The sequence below is a fragment of the Taudactylus pleione genome, unplaced genomic scaffold (assembly GCF_031769625.1).
Source record: "Taudactylus pleione unplaced genomic scaffold, aTauple2 ptg001142l, whole genome shotgun sequence".
Lineage (NCBI taxonomy): Eukaryota > Metazoa > Chordata > Amphibia > Anura > Myobatrachidae > Taudactylus > Taudactylus pleione.
In genome coordinates this window covers 444,721-466,559 of record NW_028285543.1, presented here as the reverse complement: position 1 = coordinate 466,559, position 21,839 = coordinate 444,721, and the positions used below count along the sequence as shown (strand labels likewise).

Genomic DNA, 21,839 nt, shown 5'->3' with positions numbered 1-21,839 from the left:
CCGGCAGCGCTACGTCACCCATATACTACATGATACAGCGCCAGCGCTACGTCACCCATATACTACATGATACACCGGCAGCGCTACGTCATCCATATACTACATGATACACCGGCAGCGCTACGTCAGCTATATACTACATGATACACCGGCAGCGCTACGTCACCAATATACTACATGATACACCGGCAGCGCTACGTCAGCAATATACTACATGATACACCGGCAGCGCTACGTCATCCATATGCTACATGATACACCGGCAGCGCTACGTCACCCATATACTACATGATACACCGGCAGCGCTACGTCACCCATATACTACATGATACACCAGCAGCGCTACGTCATATACTACATGATACACCGGCAGCGCTACGTCATCCATATACTACATGGTACACCGGCAGCGCTACGTCACCCATATACTACATGATACACCAGCAGCGCTACGTCATATACTACATGATACACCGGCAGCGCTACGTCATCCATATACTACATGATACACCGGCAGCGCTACATCATCCATATACTACATGATACACCGGCAGCGCTACGTCACCCATATACTACATGATACACCGGCAGCGCTACGTCAGCTATATACTACATGATACACCGGCAGCGCTACGTCACCCATATACTACATGATACACCGGCAGCGCTACGTCACCCACATACTACATGATACACCGGCAGCGCTACGTCACCCATATACTACATGATACACCGGCAGCGCTACGTCACCCATATACTACATGACACACCGGCAGCGCTACGTCACCAATATACTACATGATACACCGGCAGCGCTACATCAGCAATATACTACATGATACACCGGCAGCGCTACGTCATCCATATGCTACATGATACACCGGCAGCGCTACGTCACCCATATACTACATGATACACCGGCAGCGCTACGTCACCCATATACTACATGATACACCAGCAGCGCTACGTCATATACTACATGATACACCGGCAGCGCTACGTCATCCATATACTACATGGTACACCGGCAGTGCTACGTCACCCATATACTACATGATACACCAGCAGCGCTACGTCATATACTACATGATACACCGGCAGCGCTACGTCATCCATATACTACATGATACACCGGCAGCGCTACATCATCCATATACTACATGATACACCGGCAGCGCTACGTCATATACTACATGATACACCGGCAGCGCTACGTCACCCATATACTACATGATACACCGGCAGCGCTACGTCATATACTACATGATACACCGGCAGCGTTACGTCATATACTACATGATACACCGGCAGCGCTACGTCACCTATATACTACATGATACACCGGCAGCGCTACGTCACCTATATACTACATGATACACCGGCAGCGCTGCATCACCCATATACTACATGATACACCGGCAGCGCTACGTCATCCATATGCTACATGATACACCGGCAGTGCTACGTCATATACTACATGATACACCGGCAGCGCTACGTCACCTATATACTACATGATACACCGGCAGCGCTACGTCATATACTACATGATACACCGGCAGCGCTACGTCACCCATATACTACATGATAGACCGGCAGCGCTACCTCACCCATATACTACATGATACACCGGCAGCGCTACGTCATATACTACATGATACACCGGCAGCGCTACGTCACCCATATACTACATGATACACCAGCAGCGCTACGTCATATACTACATGATACACCGGCAGCGCTACGTCACCTATATACTACATGATACACCGGCAGCGCTACGTCATATACTACATGATACACCGGCAGTGCTACGTCATATACTACATGATACGCCGGAAGCGCTACGTCACCTATATACTACATGATACACCGGCAGCTCTACGTCACCCATATACTACATGATACACCGGCAGCGCTACGTCACCCATATACTACATGATACACCGGCAGCGCTACGTCACCCATATACTACATGATACACCGGCAGCGCTACGTCACCCATATACTACATGATACACCGGCAGCGCAACGTCACCCATATACTATACACGGGAAGCGCTACGTCACCCATATACTACATGACACACCGGCAGCGCTACGTCATATACTACATGATACGCCGGAAGCGCTACGTCACCCATATACTACATGATACACCGGCAGCGCTACGTCATCCATATACTACATGATACACCGGCAGCGTTACGTCAGCTATATACTACATGATACACCGGCAGCGCTACGTCACCAATATACTACATGATACACCGGCAGCGCTACGTCAGCAATATACTACATGATACACCGGCAGCGCTACGTTATCCATATGCTACATGATACACCGGCAGCGCTACGTCACCCATATACTACATGATACACCGGCAGCGCTACGTCACCCATATACTACATGATACACCAGCAGCGCTACGTCATATACTACATGATACACCGGCAGCGCTACGTCATCCATATACTACATGGTACACCGGCAGCGCTACGTCACCCATATACTACATGATACACCAGCAGCGCTACGTCATATACTACATGATACACCGGCAGCGCTACGTCATCCATATACTACATGATACACCGGCAGCGCTACATCATCCATATACTACATGATACACCGGCAGCGCTACGTCACCCATATACTACATGATACACCGGCAGCGCTACGTCATATACTACATGATACACTGGCAGCGCTACATCACCCATATACTACATGATACACCGGCAGCACTACGTCACCCATATACTACATGATACACCGGCAGCGCTACGTCATCCATATACTACATGATACACCGGCAGCGCTACGTCATATACTACATTATACACCAGCAGCGCTACGTCATCCATGTACTACATGATACACCGGCAGCGCTACGTCACCCATATACTACATGATACACCGGCAGCGCTACGTCATATACTACATGATACACCGGCAGCGCTACGTCACCCATATACTACATGATACACCGCCAGCGCTACGTCACCCATATACTACATGATACACCGGCAGCGCTACGTCATCCATATACTACATGATACACCGGCAGCGCTACGTCAGCTATATACTACATGATACACTGGCAGCGCTACGTCACCCATATACTACATGATACACCGGCAGCGCTACGTCACCCACATACTACATGATACACCGGCAGCGCTACGTCACCCATATACTACATGATACACCGGCAGCGCTACGTCACCCATATACTACATGACACACCGGCAGCGCTACGTCACCAATATACTACATGATACACCGGCAGCGCTACGTCAGCAATATACTACATGATACACCGGCAGCGCTACGTCACCCATATACTACATGATACACCAGCAGCGCTACGTCATATACTACATGATACACCGGCAGCGCTACGTCATCCATATACTACATGGTACACCGGCAGCGCTACGTCACCCATATACTACATGATACACCAGCAGCGCTACGTCATATACTACATGATACACCGGCAGCGCTACGTCATCCATATACTACATGATACACCGGCAGCGCTACATCATCCATATACTACATGATACACCGGCAGCGCTACGTCATATACTACATGATACACCGGCAACGCTACGTCACCCATATACTACATGATACACCGGCAGCGCTACGTCATATACTACATGATACACCGGCAGCGCTACGTCATATACTACATGATACACCGGCAGCGCTACGTCACCTATATACTACATGATACACCGGCAGCGCTACGTCACCTATATACTACATGATACACCGGCAGCGCTGCATCACCCATATACTACATGATACACCGGCAGCGCTACGTCATCCATATGCTACATGATACACCGGCAGCGCTACGTCATATACTACATGATACACCGGCAGCGCTACGTCACCTATATACTACATGATACACCGGCAGCGCTACGTCATATACTACATGATACACCGGCAGCGCTACGTCACCCATATACTACATGATAGACCGGCAGCGCTACCTCACCCATATACTACATGATACACCGGCAGCGCTACGTCATATACTACATGATACACCGGCAGCGCTACGTCACCCATATACTACATGATACACCAGCAGCGCTACGTCATATACTACATGATACACCGGCAGCGCTACGTCACCTATATACTACATGATACACCGGCAGCGCTACGTCATATACTACATGATACACCGGCAGTGCTACGTCATATACTACATGATACGCCGGAAGCGCTACGTCACCTATATACTACATGATACACCGGCAGCGCTACGTCACCCATATACTACATGATACACCGTCAGCGTTACGTCACCCATATACTACATGATACACCGGCAGCTCTACGTCACCCATATACTACATGATACACCGGCAGCGCTACGTCATCCATATACTACATGATACACCGGCAGCGCTACGTCACCCATATACTACATGATACACCGGCAGCGCTACGTCACCCATATACTACATGATACACCGGCAGCGCAACGTCACCCATATACTATACACGGGAAGCGCTACGTCACCCATATACTACATGACACACCGGCAGCGCTACGTCATCCTTATACTACATGACACACCGGCAGTGCTGCGTCACCCATATACTACATTATACACCGGCAGCGCTACGTCATCCATATACTACATGACACACCGGCAGCGCTACGTCACCCATATGCTACATGATACACCGGCAGCGCTACGTCACCTATATACTACATGATACACCGGCAGCGCTACGTCATATACTACATGACACACCGGCAGCGCTACGTCACCTATATACTACATGATACACCGGCAGCACTACGTCACCTATATACTACTTGATACAGCGGCAGCGCTACGTCACCCATATACTACATGATACACCGGCAGCGCTACGTCATCCATATACTACATGATACACCGGCAGCGCTACGTCACCCATATACTACATGATACACTGGCAGCGCTACGTCATATACTACATGATACACCGGCAGCGCTACGTCACCCATATACTATACACGGGAAGCGCTACGTCACCCATATACTACATGACACACCGGCAGCGCTACGTCATCCTTATACTACATGACACACCGGCAGCGCTACGTCACCCATATACTACATTATACACCGGCAGCGCTACGTCATCCATATACTACATGACACACCGGCAGCGCTACGTCACCCATATACTACATGATACACCGGCAGCGCTACGTCATCCATATACTACATGATACACCGGCAGCGCTACGTCACCCATATGCTACATGATACACCGGCAGCGCTACATCACCTATATACTACATGATACACCGGCAGCGCTACATCATATACTACATGACACACCGGCAGTGCTACGTCACCTATATACTACATGATACACCGGCAGCGCTACGTCACCTATATACTACATGATACACCGGCAGCGCTACGTCACCCATATACTACATGATACACCGGCAGCGCTACGTCATCCATATACTACATGATACACCGGCAGCGCTACGTCACCCATATACTACATGATACACCGGCAGCGCTACGTCATATACTACATGATACACCGGCAGCGCTATGTCACGCGCTACATCACCCATATACTACATGATACACCGGCAGCGCTACGTCACCCATATACTACATGATACACCGGCAGCGATACGTCACCCATATACTACATGATACACCGGCAGCGCTACGTCACCCATATACTACATGATACACCGGCAGCGCTACGTCATCCATATACTACATGATACACCGGCAGCGCTACGTCACCCATATACTACATGATACACCGGCAGCGATATGTCACCCATATACTACATGATACACCGGCAGCGCTACGTCATCCATATACTACATGATACACCGGCAGCGCTACGTCATCCATATACTACATGATACACCGGCAGCGCTACGTCACCCATATACTACATGATACACCGGCAGCGCTACGTCACCCATATACTACATGATACACCGGCAGCGCTACGTCATATACTACATGATACACCGGCAGCGCTACGTCACCTATATACTACATGATACACCAGCAGCGCTACGTCATATACTACATGATACACCGGCAGCGCTACGTCACCAATATACTACATGATACACCGGCAGCGCTACCTCACCCATATACTACATGATACACCGGCAGCGATACGTCATATACTACATGATACACCGGCAGCGCTACGTCACCCATATACTACATGATACACTGGCAGCGCTACGTCATATACTACATGATACACCGGCAGCGCTACGTCATATACTACATGATACACCGGCAGCGCTACGTCACCTATATACTACATGATACACCGGCAGCGCTACGTCACCCATATACTACATGATACACCGGCAGCGTTACGTCACCCATATACTACATGAAACACCGGCAGCTCTACGTCACCCATATACTACATGATACACCGGCAGCGCTACGTCACCCATATACTACATGATACACCGGCAGCGCAACGTCACCCATATACTATACACGGGAAGCGCTACGTCACCCATATACTACATGACACACCGGCAGCTCTACGTCACCCATATACTACATTATACACCGGCAGCGCTACGTCATCCATATACTACATGACACACCGGCAGCGCTACGTCACCCATATACTACATGATACACCGGCAGCGCTACGTCATCCATATACTACATGATACACCGGCAGCGCTACGTCACCCATATGCTACATGATACACCGGCAGCGCTACGTCACCTATATACTACATGATACACCGGCAGCGCTACGTCATATACTACATGACACACCGGCAGCGCTACGTCACCTATATACTACAAGATACACCAGCAGCGCTACGTCACCCATATACTACATGACACACCGGCAGCGCTACGTCACCTATATACTACATGATACACCGGCAGCGCTACGTCACCCATATACTACATGATACACCGGCAGCGCTACGTCATCCATATACTACATGATACACCGGCAGCGCTACGTCACCCATATACTACATGATACACCGGCAGCGCTACGTCATATACTACATGATACACCGGCAGCGCTACGTCACCCATATACTACATGATACACCGGCAGCGCTACGTCACCCATATACTACATGATACACCGGCAGTGCTACGTCACCCATATACTACATGATACACCGGCAGCGCTACGTCACCTATATACTACATGATACACCGGCAGCACTACGTCACCCATATACTACATGATACACCGGCAGCGCTACGTCACCCATATACTACATGATACACCGGCAGCGCTACGTCAACCATATACTACATTATACACCGGCAGCGTTACGTCACCCATATACTACATGATACACCGGCAGCGCTACGTCACCCATATACTACATTATACACCGGCAGCGCTACGTCATCCATATACTACATGATACACCGGCAGCGCTACGTCACCCATATACTACATGATACACCGGCAGCGCTACGTCATATACTACATGATACACCGGCAGCGCTACGTCACCCATATACTACATGATACACCGGCAGCGCTACGTCATATACTACATGATACACCGGCAGCGCTACATCACCCATATACTACATGATACACCGGCAGCGCTACGTCATATACTACATGATACACCGGCAGCGCTACGTCACCCATATACTACATGATACACAGGCAGCGCTACGTCATATACTACATGATACACCGGCAGCGCTATGTCACCCATATACTACATGATACACCGGCAGCGCTACGTCACCCATATACTACATGATACACCGGCAGCGCTACGTCACCCATATATTACATGATACACCGGCAGCGCTACGTCACCCATATACTACATGATACACCGGCAGCGCTATGTCACCCATATACTACATGATACACCGGCAGCGCTACGTCACCCATATACTACATTATACACCGGCAGCACTATGTCACCCATATACTACATGATACACCGGCAGCGCAACGTCACCCATATACTATACACGGGAAGCGCTACGTCACCCATATACTACATGACACACCGGCAGCTCTACGTCACCCATATACTACATTATACACCGGCAGCGCTACGTCATCCATATACTACATGACACACCGGCAGCGCTACGTCACACATATACTACATGATACACCGGCAGCGCTACGTCATCCATATACTACATGATACACCGGCAGCGCTACGTCATATACTACATGACACACCGGCAGCGCTACGTCACCTATATACTACATGATACACCGGCAGCACTACGTCACCTATATACTACATGATACACCGGCAGCGCTACGTCACCCATATACTACATGATACACCGGCAGCGCTACGTCACCCATATACTACATGACACACCAGCAGCGCTACGTCACCCATATACTACATGATACACCGGCAGCGCTACGTCATCCATATACTACATGATACACCGGCAGCGCTACGTCACCCATATACTACATGATACACCGGCAGCGCTACGTCATATACTACATGATACACCGGCAGCGCTACGTCACCCATATACTACATGATACACCGGCAGCGCTACGTCACCCATATACTACATGATACACCGGCAGTGCTACGTCACCCATATACTACATGATACACCGGCAGCGCTACGTCACCTATATACTACATGATACACCGGCAGCGCTACGTCACCCATATACTACATGATACACCGGCAGCGCTACGTCACCCATATACTGCATTATACACCGGCAGCGTTACGTCACCCATATACTACATGATACACCGGCAGAGCTACGTCACCCATATACTACATTATACACCGGCAGCGCTACGTCATCCATATACTACATGATACACAGGCAGCGCTACGTCACCTATATACTACATGATACACCGGCAGCGCTACGTCATATACTACATGATACACCGGCAGCGCTACGTCACCCATATACTACATGATACACCGGCAGCGCTACGTCATATACTACATGATACACCGGCAGCGCTACGTCACCCATATACTACATTATACACCGGCAGCGTTACGTCACCCATATACTACATGATACACCGGCAGCGCTACGTCACCCATATACTACATTATACACCGGCAGCACTACGTCATCCATATACTACATGATACACCGGCAGCGCTACGTCACCCATATACTACATTATACACCGGCAGCGCTACGTCATCCATATACTACATGATACACCGGCAGCGCTACGTCACCCATATACTACATGATACACCGGCAGCGCTACGTCATATACTACATGATACACCGGCAGCGCTACGTCACCCATATACTACATGATACACCGGCAGCGCTACGTCATCCATATACTACATGATACACCGGCAGCGCTACATCACCCATATACTACATGATACACCGGCAGCGCTACGTCATATACTACATGATACACCGGCAGCGCTACGTCACCCATATACTACATGATACACAGGCAGCGCTACGTCATATACTACATGATACACCGGCAGCGCTACGTCACCCATATACTACATGATACACCGGCAGCGCTACGTCACCCATATACTACATGATACACCGGCAGCGCTACGTCACCCATATACTACATGATACACCGGCAGCGCTACGTCACCCATATACTACATGATACACCGGCAGCGCTACGTCACCCATATACTACATGATACACCGGCAGCGCTACGTCATCCATATACTACATGATACACCGGCAGCGCTACGTCACTCATATACTACATGATACACCGGCAGCGCTACGTCACCCATATACTACATGATACACCGGCAGCGCTACGTCACCCATATACTACATGATACACCGGCAGCGCTACGTCACCCATATGCTACAAGATACACCGGCAGCGCTACGTCACCTATATGCTACATGATACACCGGCAGCGCTACGTCATCCATATACTACATGATACGCCGGAAGCGCTACGTCACCTATATACTACATGATACACCGGCAGCGCTACGTCACCCATATACTACATGATACACTGGCAGCGTTACGTCACCCATATACTACATGATACACCGGCAGCTCTACGTCACCCATATACTACATGATACACCGGCAGCGCTACGTCATCCATATACTACATGATACACCGGCAGCGCTACGTCACCCATATACTACATGATACACCGGCAGCGCTACGTCACCCATATACTACATGATACACCGGCAGCGCAACGTCACCCATATACTATACACGGGAAGCGCTACGTCACCAATATACTACATGACACACCGGCAGCGCTACGTCATCCTTATACTACATGACACACCGGCAGTGCTGCGTCAGCCATATACTACATTATACACCGGCAGCGCTACGTCATCCATATACTACATGACACACCGGCAGCGCTACGTCACCCATATGCTACATGATACACCGGCAGCGCTACGTCACCTATATACTACATGATACACCGGCAGCGCTACGTCATATACTACATGACACACCGGCAGCGCTACGTCACCTATATACTACATGATACACCGGCAGCACTACGTCACCTATATACTACATGATACAGCGGCAGCGCTACGTCACCCATATACTACATGATACACCGGCAGCGCTACGTCATCCATATACTACATGATACACCGGCAGCGCTACGTCACCCATATACTACATGATACACTGGCAGCGCTACGTCATATACTACATGATACACCGGCAGCGCTACGTCACCCATATACGATACACGGGAAGCGCTACGTCACCCATATACTACATGACACACCGGCAGCGCTACGTCATCCTTATACTACATGACACACCGGCAGCGCTACGTCACCCATATACTACATTATACACCGGCAGCGCTACGTCATCCATATACTACATGACACACCGGCAGCGCTACGTCACCCATATACTACATGATACACCGGCAGCGCTACGTCATCCATATACTACATGATACACCGGCAGAGCTACGTCACCCATATGCTACATGATACACCGGCAGCGCTACGTCACCTATATACTACATGATACACCGGCAGCGCTACATCATATACTACATGACACACCGGCAGTGCTACGTCACCTATATACTACATGATATACCGGCAGCGCTACGTCACCTATATACTACATGATACACCGGCAGCGCTACGTCACCCATATACTACATGATACACCGGCAGCGCTACGTCATCCATATACTACATGATACACCGGCAGCGCTACGTCACCCATATACTACATGATACACCGGCAGCGCTACGTCATATACTACATGATACACCGGCAGCGCTATGTCACCCATATACTACATGATACACCGGCAGCGCTACGTCATCCATATACTACATGATACACCGGCAGTGCTACGTCACCCATATACTACATGATACACCGGCAGCGCTACGTCACCTATATACTACATGATACACCGGCAGCGCTACATCACCCATATACTACATGATACACCGGCAGCGCTACGTCACCCATATACTACATGATACACCGGCAGCGCTACGTCATATACTACATGATACACCGGCAGCGCTACGTCACCTATATACTACATGATACACCAGCAGCGCTACGTCATATACTACATGATACACCGGCAGCGCTACGTCACCAATATACTACATGATACACCGGCAGCGCTACCTCACCCATATACTACATGATACACCGGCAGCGATACGTCATATACTACATGATACACCGGCAGCGCTACGTCACCCATATACTACATGATACACCGGCAGCGCTACGTCATATACTACATGATACACCGGCAGCGCTACGTCATATACTACATGATACACCGGCAGCGCTACGTCACCTATATACTACATGATACACCGGCAGCGCTACGTCACCCATATACTACATGATACACCGGCAGCGTTACGTCACCCATATACTACATGAAACACCGGCAGCTCTACGTCACCCATATACTACATGATACACCGGCAGCGCTACGTCACCCATATACTACATGATACACCGGCAGCGCAACGTCACCCATATACTATACACGGGAAGCGCTACGTCACCCATATACTACATGACACACCGGCAGCTCTACGTCACCCATATACTACATTATACACCGGCAGCGCTACGTCATCCATATACTACATGACACACCGGCAGCGCTACGTCACCCATATACTACATGATACACCGGCAGCGCTACGTCATCCATATACTACATGATACACCGGCAGCGCTACGTCACCCATATGCTACATGATACACCGGCAGCGCTACGTCACCTATATACTACATGATACACCGGCAGCGCTACGTCATATACTACATGACACACCGGCAGCGCTACGTCACCTATATACTACAAGATACACCAGCAGCGCTACGTCACCCATATACTACATGACACACCGGCAGCGCTACGTCACCTATATACTACATGATACACCGGCAGCGCTACGTCACCCATATACTACATGATACACCGGCAGCGCTACGTCATCCATATACTACATGATACACCGGCAGCGCTACGTCACCCATATACTACATGATACACCGGCAGCGCTACGTCATATACTACATGATACACCGGCAGCGCTACGTCACCCATATACTACATGAAACACCGGCAGCGCTACGTCACCCATATACTATATGATACACCGGCAGTGCTACGTCACCCATATACTACATGATACACCGGCAGCGCTACATCACCTATATACTACATGATACACCGGCAGCACTACGTCACCCATATACTACATGATACACCGGCAGCGCTACGTCACCCATATACTACATGATACACCGGCAGCGCTACGTCACCCATATACTACATCATACACCGGCAGCGCTACGTCATATACTACATGATACACCGGCAGCGCTACATCACCCATATACTACATGATACACCGGCAGCGCTACGCCATATACTACATGATACACCGGCAGCGCTACGTCACCCATATACTACATGATACACCGGCAGCGCTACGTCATATACTACATGATACACCGGCAGCGCTACGTCACCCATATACTACATGATACACAGGCAGCGCTACGTCATATACTACATGATACACCGGCAGCGCTACGTCACCCATATACTACATGATACACCGGCAGCGCTACGTCACCCATATACTACATGATACACCGGCAGCGCTACGTCACCCATATACTACATGATACACCGGCAGCGCTACGTCACCCATATACTACATGATACACCGGCAGCGCTATGTCACCCATATACTACATGATACACCGGCAGCGCTACGTCACCCATATACTACATTATACACCGGCAGCACTATGTCACCCATATACTACATGATACACCGGCAGCGCAACGTCACCCATATACTATACACGGGAAGTGCTACGTCACCCATATACTACATGACACACCGGCAGCTCTACGTCACCCATATACTACATTATACACCGGCAGCGCTACGTCATCCATATACTACATGACACACCGGCAGCGCTACGTCACCCATATACTACATGATACACCGGCAGCGCTACGTCATCCATATACTACATGATACACCGGCAGCGCTACGTCACCCATATGCTACATGATACACCGGCAGCGCTACGTCACCTATATACTACATGATACACCGGCAGCGCTACGTCATATACTACATGACACACCGGCAGCGCTACGTCACCTATATACTACATGATACACCGGCAGCACTACGTCACCTATATACTACATGATACACCGGCAGCGCTACGTCACCCATATACTACATGATACACCGGCAGCGCTACGTCATCTATATACTACATGATACACCGGCAGCGCTACATCACCCATATACTACATGATACACCGGCAGCGCTACGTCATATACTACATGATACACCGGCAGCGCTACGTCACCAATATACTACATGATACACCGGCAGCGCTACGTCACCCATATACTACATGATACACCGGCAGTGCTACGTCACCCATATACTACATGATAAACCGGCAGCGCTACGTCACCTATATACTACATGATACACCGGCAGCGCTACGTCACCCATATACTACATGATACACCGGCAGTGCTACGTCACCCATATACTACATGATACACCGGCAGCGCTACGTCACCCATATACTGCATTATACACCGGCAGCGTTACGTCACCCATATACTACATGATACACCGGCAGCGCTACATCACCCATATACTACATTATACACCGGCAGCGCTACGTCATCCATATACTACATGATACACCGGCAGCGCTACGTCACCCATATACTACATGATACACCGGCAGCGCTACGTCATATACTACATGATACACCGGCAGCGCTACGTCACCCATATACTACATTATACACCGGCAGCGTTACGTCACCCATATACTACATGATACACCGGCAGCGCTACGTCACCCATATACTACATTATACACCGGCAGCGCTACGTCATCCATATACTACATGATACACCGGCAGCGCTACGTCACCCATATACTACATTATACACCGGCAGCGCTACGTCATCCATATACTACATGATACACCGGCAGCGCTACGTCACCCATATACTACATGATACACCGGCAGCGCTACGTCATATACTACATGATAAACCGGCAGCGCTACGTCACCCATATACTACATGATACACCGGCAGCGCTACATCACCCATATACTACATGATACACCGGCAGCGCTACGTCATATACTACATGATACACCGGCAGCGCTACGTCACCCATATACTACATGATACACCGGCAGCGCTACGTCACCCATTTACTACATGATACACCGGCAGCGCTACGTCACCCATATACTACATGATACACCGGCAGCGCTACGTCACCCATATACTACATGATACACCGGCAGCGCTACGTCACCAATATACTACATGATACACCGGCAGCGCTACGTCACCCATATACTACATGATACACCGGCAGCGCTACGTCACCCATATACTACATGATACACCGGCAGCGCTACGTCACCCATATGCTACAAGATACACCGGCAGCGCTACGTCACCTAAATGCTACATGATACACCGGCAGCGCTACGTCATCCATATACGACATGATACACAGGCAGCGCTACGTCACAAATATACTACATGATACACCGGCAGCGCTACGTCATCCATATACTACATGATACACCGGCAGCGCTACGTCACCCATGTACTACATGATACACCGGCAGCGCTACGTCACCCATATACTACATGATACACCGGCAGCGCTACGTCACCCATATACTACATGATACACCGGCAGCGCTACGTCACCCATATACTACATGATACACCGGCAGCGCTACGTCACCCATATACTACATGATACACCGGCAGCGCTACGTCACCCATATACTACATGATACACCGGCAGCGCTACGTCACCCATATACTACATGATACACCGGCAGCGCTACGTCACCCATATACTACATGATACACCAGCAGTGCTACGTCATATACTACATGATACACCGGCAGCGCTACGTCACCCATATACTACATGATACACCGGCAGCGCTACGTCATCCATATACTACATGATACACCGGCAGCGCTACGTCATCCATATGCTACATGATACACCGGCAGCGCTACGTCATCCTTATACTACATGACACACCTGCAGCGCTACGTCATCCATATACTACATGATACACCGGCAGTGCTACGTCACCCATATACTACATGATACACCGGCAGCGCTACGTCATATACTACATGATACACCGGCAGCACTACGTCACCCATATACTACATGATACACCGGCAGCGCTACGTCACCCATATACTACATTATACACCGGCAGCGCTACGTCACCCATATACTACATGACACACCGGCAGCGCTACGTCACACATATACTACATGATACACCGGCAGCGCTACGTCATATACTACATGATACACCGGCAGCGCTACGTCACCCATATACTACATGATACACCGGCAGCGCTACGTCACCCATATACTACATGATACACCGGTAGCGCTACGTCACCCATATACTACATGATACACCAGCAGCGCTACGTCATATACTACATGATACACCGGCAGCGCTACGTCACCCATATACTACATGATACACCGGCAGCGCTACGTCACCCATATACTACATGATACACCGGCAGCGCTACGTCACCCATATACTACATGATACATCGGCAGCGCTACGTCACCCATATACTACATGATACACCGGCAGCGCTACGTCATATACTACATGATACACCAGCAGTGCTATGTCATATACTACATGATACACCGGCAGCGCTACGTCACCCATATACTACATGATACACCGGCAGCGCTACGTCATATACTACATGATACACCGGCAGCGCTACGTCACCCATATACTACATGATACACCGGCAGTGCTACGTCACCCATATACTACATGATACACCGGCAGCGCTACGTCACCTATATACTACATGATACACCGGCAGCACTACGTCACCCATATACTACATGATACACCGGCAGCGCTACGTCACCCATATACTACATGATACACCGGCAGCGCTACGTCATATACTACATGATACACCGGCAGCGCTACATCACCCATATACTACATGATACACCGGCAGCGCTACGCCATATACTACATGATACACCGGCAGCGCTACGACACCCATATACTACATGATACACCGGCAGCGCTACGTCATATACTACATGATACACCGGCAGCGCTACGTCACCCATATACTACATGATACACAGGCAGCGCTACGTCATATACTACATGATACACCGGCAGCGCTACGTCACCCATATACTACATGATACACCGGCAGCGCTACGTCACCCATATACTACATGATACACCGGCAGCGCTACGTCACCCATATACTACATGATACACCGGCAGCGCTACGTCACCCATATACTACATGATACACCGGCAGCGCTACGTCACCCATATACTACATTATACACCGGCAGCACTATGTCACCCATATACTACATGATACACCGGCAGCGCAACGTCACCCATATACTATACACGGGAAGCGCTACGTCACCCATATACTACATGACACACCGGCAGCTCTACGTCACCCATATACTACATTATACACCGGCAGCGCTACGTCATCCATATACTACATGACCCACCGGCAGCGCTACGTCACCCATATACTACATGATACACCGGCAGCGCTACGTCATCCATATACTACATGATACACCGGCAGCGCTACGTCACCCATATGCTACATGATACACCGGCAGCGCTACGTCACCTATATACTACATGATACACCGGCAGCGCTACGTCATATACTACATGACACACCGGCAGCGCTACGTCACCTATATACTACATGATACACCGGCAGCACTACGTCACCTATACACTACATGATACACCGGCAGCGCTACGTCACCCATATACTACATGATACACCGGCAGCGCTACGTCATCCATATACTACATGATACACCGGCAGCGCTACGTCACCCATATACTACATGATACACCGGCAGCGCTACGTCATATACTACATGATACACCGGCAGCGCTACGTCACCAATATACTACATGATACACCGGCAGCGCTACGTCACCCATATACTACATGATACACCGGCAGTGCTACGTCACCCATATACTACATGATAAACCGGCAGCGCTACGTCACCTATATACTACATGATACACCGGCAGCACTACGTCACCCATATACTACATGATACACCGGCAGTGCTACGTCACCCATATACTACATGATACACCGGCAGCGCTACGTCACCCATATACTGCATTATACACCGGCAGCGTTACGTCACCCATATACTACATGATACACCGGCAGCGCTACATCACCCATATACTACATTATACACCGGCAGCGCTACGTCATCCATATACTACATGATACACCGGCAGCGCTACGTCACCCATATACTACATGATACACCGGCAGCGCTACGTCATATACTACATGATACACCGGCAGCGCTACGTCACCCATATACTACATTATACACCGGCAGCGTTACGTCACCCATATACTACATGATACACCGGCAGCGCTACGTCACCCATATACTACATTATACACCGGCAGCGCTACGTCATCCATATACTACATGATACACCGGCAGCGCTACGTCACCCATATACTACATTATACACCGGCAGCGCTACGTCATCCATATACTACATGATACACCGGCAGCGCTACGTCACCCATATACTACATGATACACCGGCAGCGCTACGTCATATACTACATGATAAACCGGCAGCGCTACGTCACCCATATACTACATGATACACCGGCAGCGCTACGTCATATACTACATGATACACCGGCAGCGCTACATCACCCATATACTACATGATACACCGGCAGCGCTACGTCATATACTACATGATACACCGGCAGCGCTACGTAACCCATATACTACATGATACACAGGCAGCGCTACGTCATATACTACATGATACACCGGCAGCGCTACGTCACCCATATACTACATGATACACCGGCAGCGCTACGTCACCCATATACTACATGATACACCGGCAGCGCTACGTCACCCATATACTACATGATACACCGGCAGCGCTACGTCACCCATATACTACATGATACACCGGCAGCGCTATGTCACCCATATGCTACAAGATACACCGGCAGCGCTACGTCACCCATATGCTACAAGATACACCGGCAGCGCTACGTCACCTATATGCTACATGATACACCGGCAGCGCTACGTCATCCATATACGACATGATACACAGGCAGCGCTACGTCACCCATATACTACATGATACACCGGCAGCGCTACGTCACCCATATACTACATGATACACCGGCAGCGCTACGTCACCCATATACTACATGATACACCGGCAGCGCTACGTCACCCATATGCTACAAGATACACCGGCAGCGCTACGTCACCTAAATGCTACATGATACACCGGCAGCGCTACGTCATCCATATACGACATGATACACAGGCAGCGCTACGTCACCCATATACTACATGATACACCGGCAGCGCTACGTCATCCATATACTACATGATACACCGGCAGCGCTACGTCACCCATGTACTACATGATACACCGGCAGCGCTACGTCACCCATATACTACATGATACACCGGCAGCGCTACGTCACCCATATACTACATGATACACCGGCAGCGCTACGTCACCCATATACTACATGATACACCGGCAGCGCTACGTCACCCATATACTACATGATACACCGGCAGCGCTACGTCACCCATATACTACATGATACACCGGCAGCGCTACGTCACCCATATACTACATGATACACCGGCAGCGCTACGTCACCCATATACTACATGATACACCAGCAGTGCTACGTCATATACTACATGATACACCGGCAGCGCTACGTCACCCATATACTACATGATACACCGGCAGCGCTACGTCATCCATATACTACATGATACACCGGCAGCGCTACGTCATCCATATGCTACATGATACACCGGCAGCGCTACGTCATCCTTATACTACATGACACACCTGCAGCGCTACGTCATCCATATACTACATGATACACCGGCAGTGCTACGTCACCCATATACTACATGATACACCGGCAGCGCTACGTCATATACTACATGATACACCGGCAGCACTACGTCACCCATATACTACATGATACACCGGCAGCGCTACGTCACCCATATACTACATTATACACCGGCAGCGCTACGTCACCCATATACTACATGACACACCGGCAGCGCTACGTCACACATATACTACATGATACACCGGCAGCGCTACGTCATATACTACATGATACACCGGCAGCGCTACGTCACCCATATACTACATGATACACCGGCAGCGCTACGTCACCCATATACTACATGATACACCGGTAGCGCTACGTCACCCATATACTACATGATACACCAGCAGCGCTACGTCATATACTACATGATACACCGGCAGCGCTACGTCACCCATATACTACATGATACACCGGCAGCGCTACGTCACCCATATACTACATGATACACCGGCAGCGCTACGTCACCCATATACTACATGATACATCGGCAGCGCTACGTCACCCATATACTACATGATACACCGGCAGCGCTACGTCATATACTACATGATACACCAGCAGTGCTACGTCATATACTACATGATACACCGGCAGCGCTACGTCACCCATATACTACATGATACACCGGCAGCGCTACGTCATATACTACATGATACACCGGCAGCGCTACGTCACCCATATACTACATGATACACCGGCAGCGCTACATCACCCATATACTGCATGATACACCGGCAGCGCTACATCACCCATATACTACATGATACACCGGCAGCGCTACGTCACCCATATACTACATGATACACCGGCAGCGCTACGTCACCCATATACTACATGATACACCGGCAGCGCTACGTCACCCATATACTACATGATACACCGGCAGCGCTACGTCATATACTACATGATACACCGGCAGCGCTACGTCACCCATATACTACATGATACACCGGCAGCGCTACGTCACCCATTTACTACATGATACACCGGCAGTGCTACGTCATCCATATACTACATGATACACCGGCAGCGCTACGTCATATACTACATGATACACCGGCAGCGCTACGTCACCCATATACTACATGATACACCGGCAGCGCTACGTCACCCATATACTACATGATACACCGGCAGCGCTACGTCACCCATATACTACATGATACACCGGCAGCGCTACGTCACCCATATACTACATAATACACCGGCAGCGCTACGTCACCCATATACTACATGATACACCGGCAGCGCTACGTCATATACTACATGATACACCGGCAGTGCTACGTCATCCTTATACTACATGATACACCGGCAGCGCTACGTCATCCATATACTACATGATACACCGGCAGCGCTACATCACCCATATACTACATGATACACCGGCAGCGCTACGTCACCCATATACTACATGATACAGCGGCAGCGCTACGTCACCCATATACTACATTATACACCGGCAGCGCTACGTCATCCATATACTACATGATACACCGGCAGCGCTACGTCACCCATATACTACATGATACACCGGCAGCGCTACGTCACCCATATACTACATGATACACCGGCAGCGCTACGTCACCCATATACTACATGATACACCGGCAGCGCTACGTCATATACTACATGATACACCGGCAGCACTACGTCACCCATATACTACATGATACACCGGCAGCGCTACGTCATATACTACATGATACACCGGCAGCACTAGGTCACCCATATACTACATGATACACCGGCAGCGCTACGTCACCATATACTACAGGATACACCGGCAGCGCCACGTCATCCATATACTACATGATACAGCGGCAGCGCTACGTCACCCATATACTACATGATACACCGGCAGCGCTACGTCATATACTACATGATACACCGGCAGCGCTACGTCACCCATATACTACATGATACACCGGCAGCGCTACGTCACCCATATACTACATGATACACCGGCAGCGCTACGTCACCCATATACTACATGATACACCGGCAGCGCTACGTCATATACTACATGATACACCGGCAGCACTACGTCACCCATATACTACATGATACACCGGCAGCGCTACGTCACCATATACTACATGATACACCGGCAGCGCTACGTCATATACTACATGATACACCGGCAGCACTACGTCACCCATATACTACATGATACACCGGCAGCGCTACGTCACCATATAC

At 49.6% G+C, this 21,839-nt stretch overlaps 1 protein-coding gene across 4 annotated transcripts in view; it reads right to left on the bottom strand.

Annotated features, from left to right (window-relative positions):
- The window catches only part of LOC148453487 (uncharacterized), a 586,638-nt gene that overhangs the window by 229,751 nt on the left and 335,048 nt on the right, over positions 1 to 21,839 (bottom strand). The window lies entirely within an intron of this gene.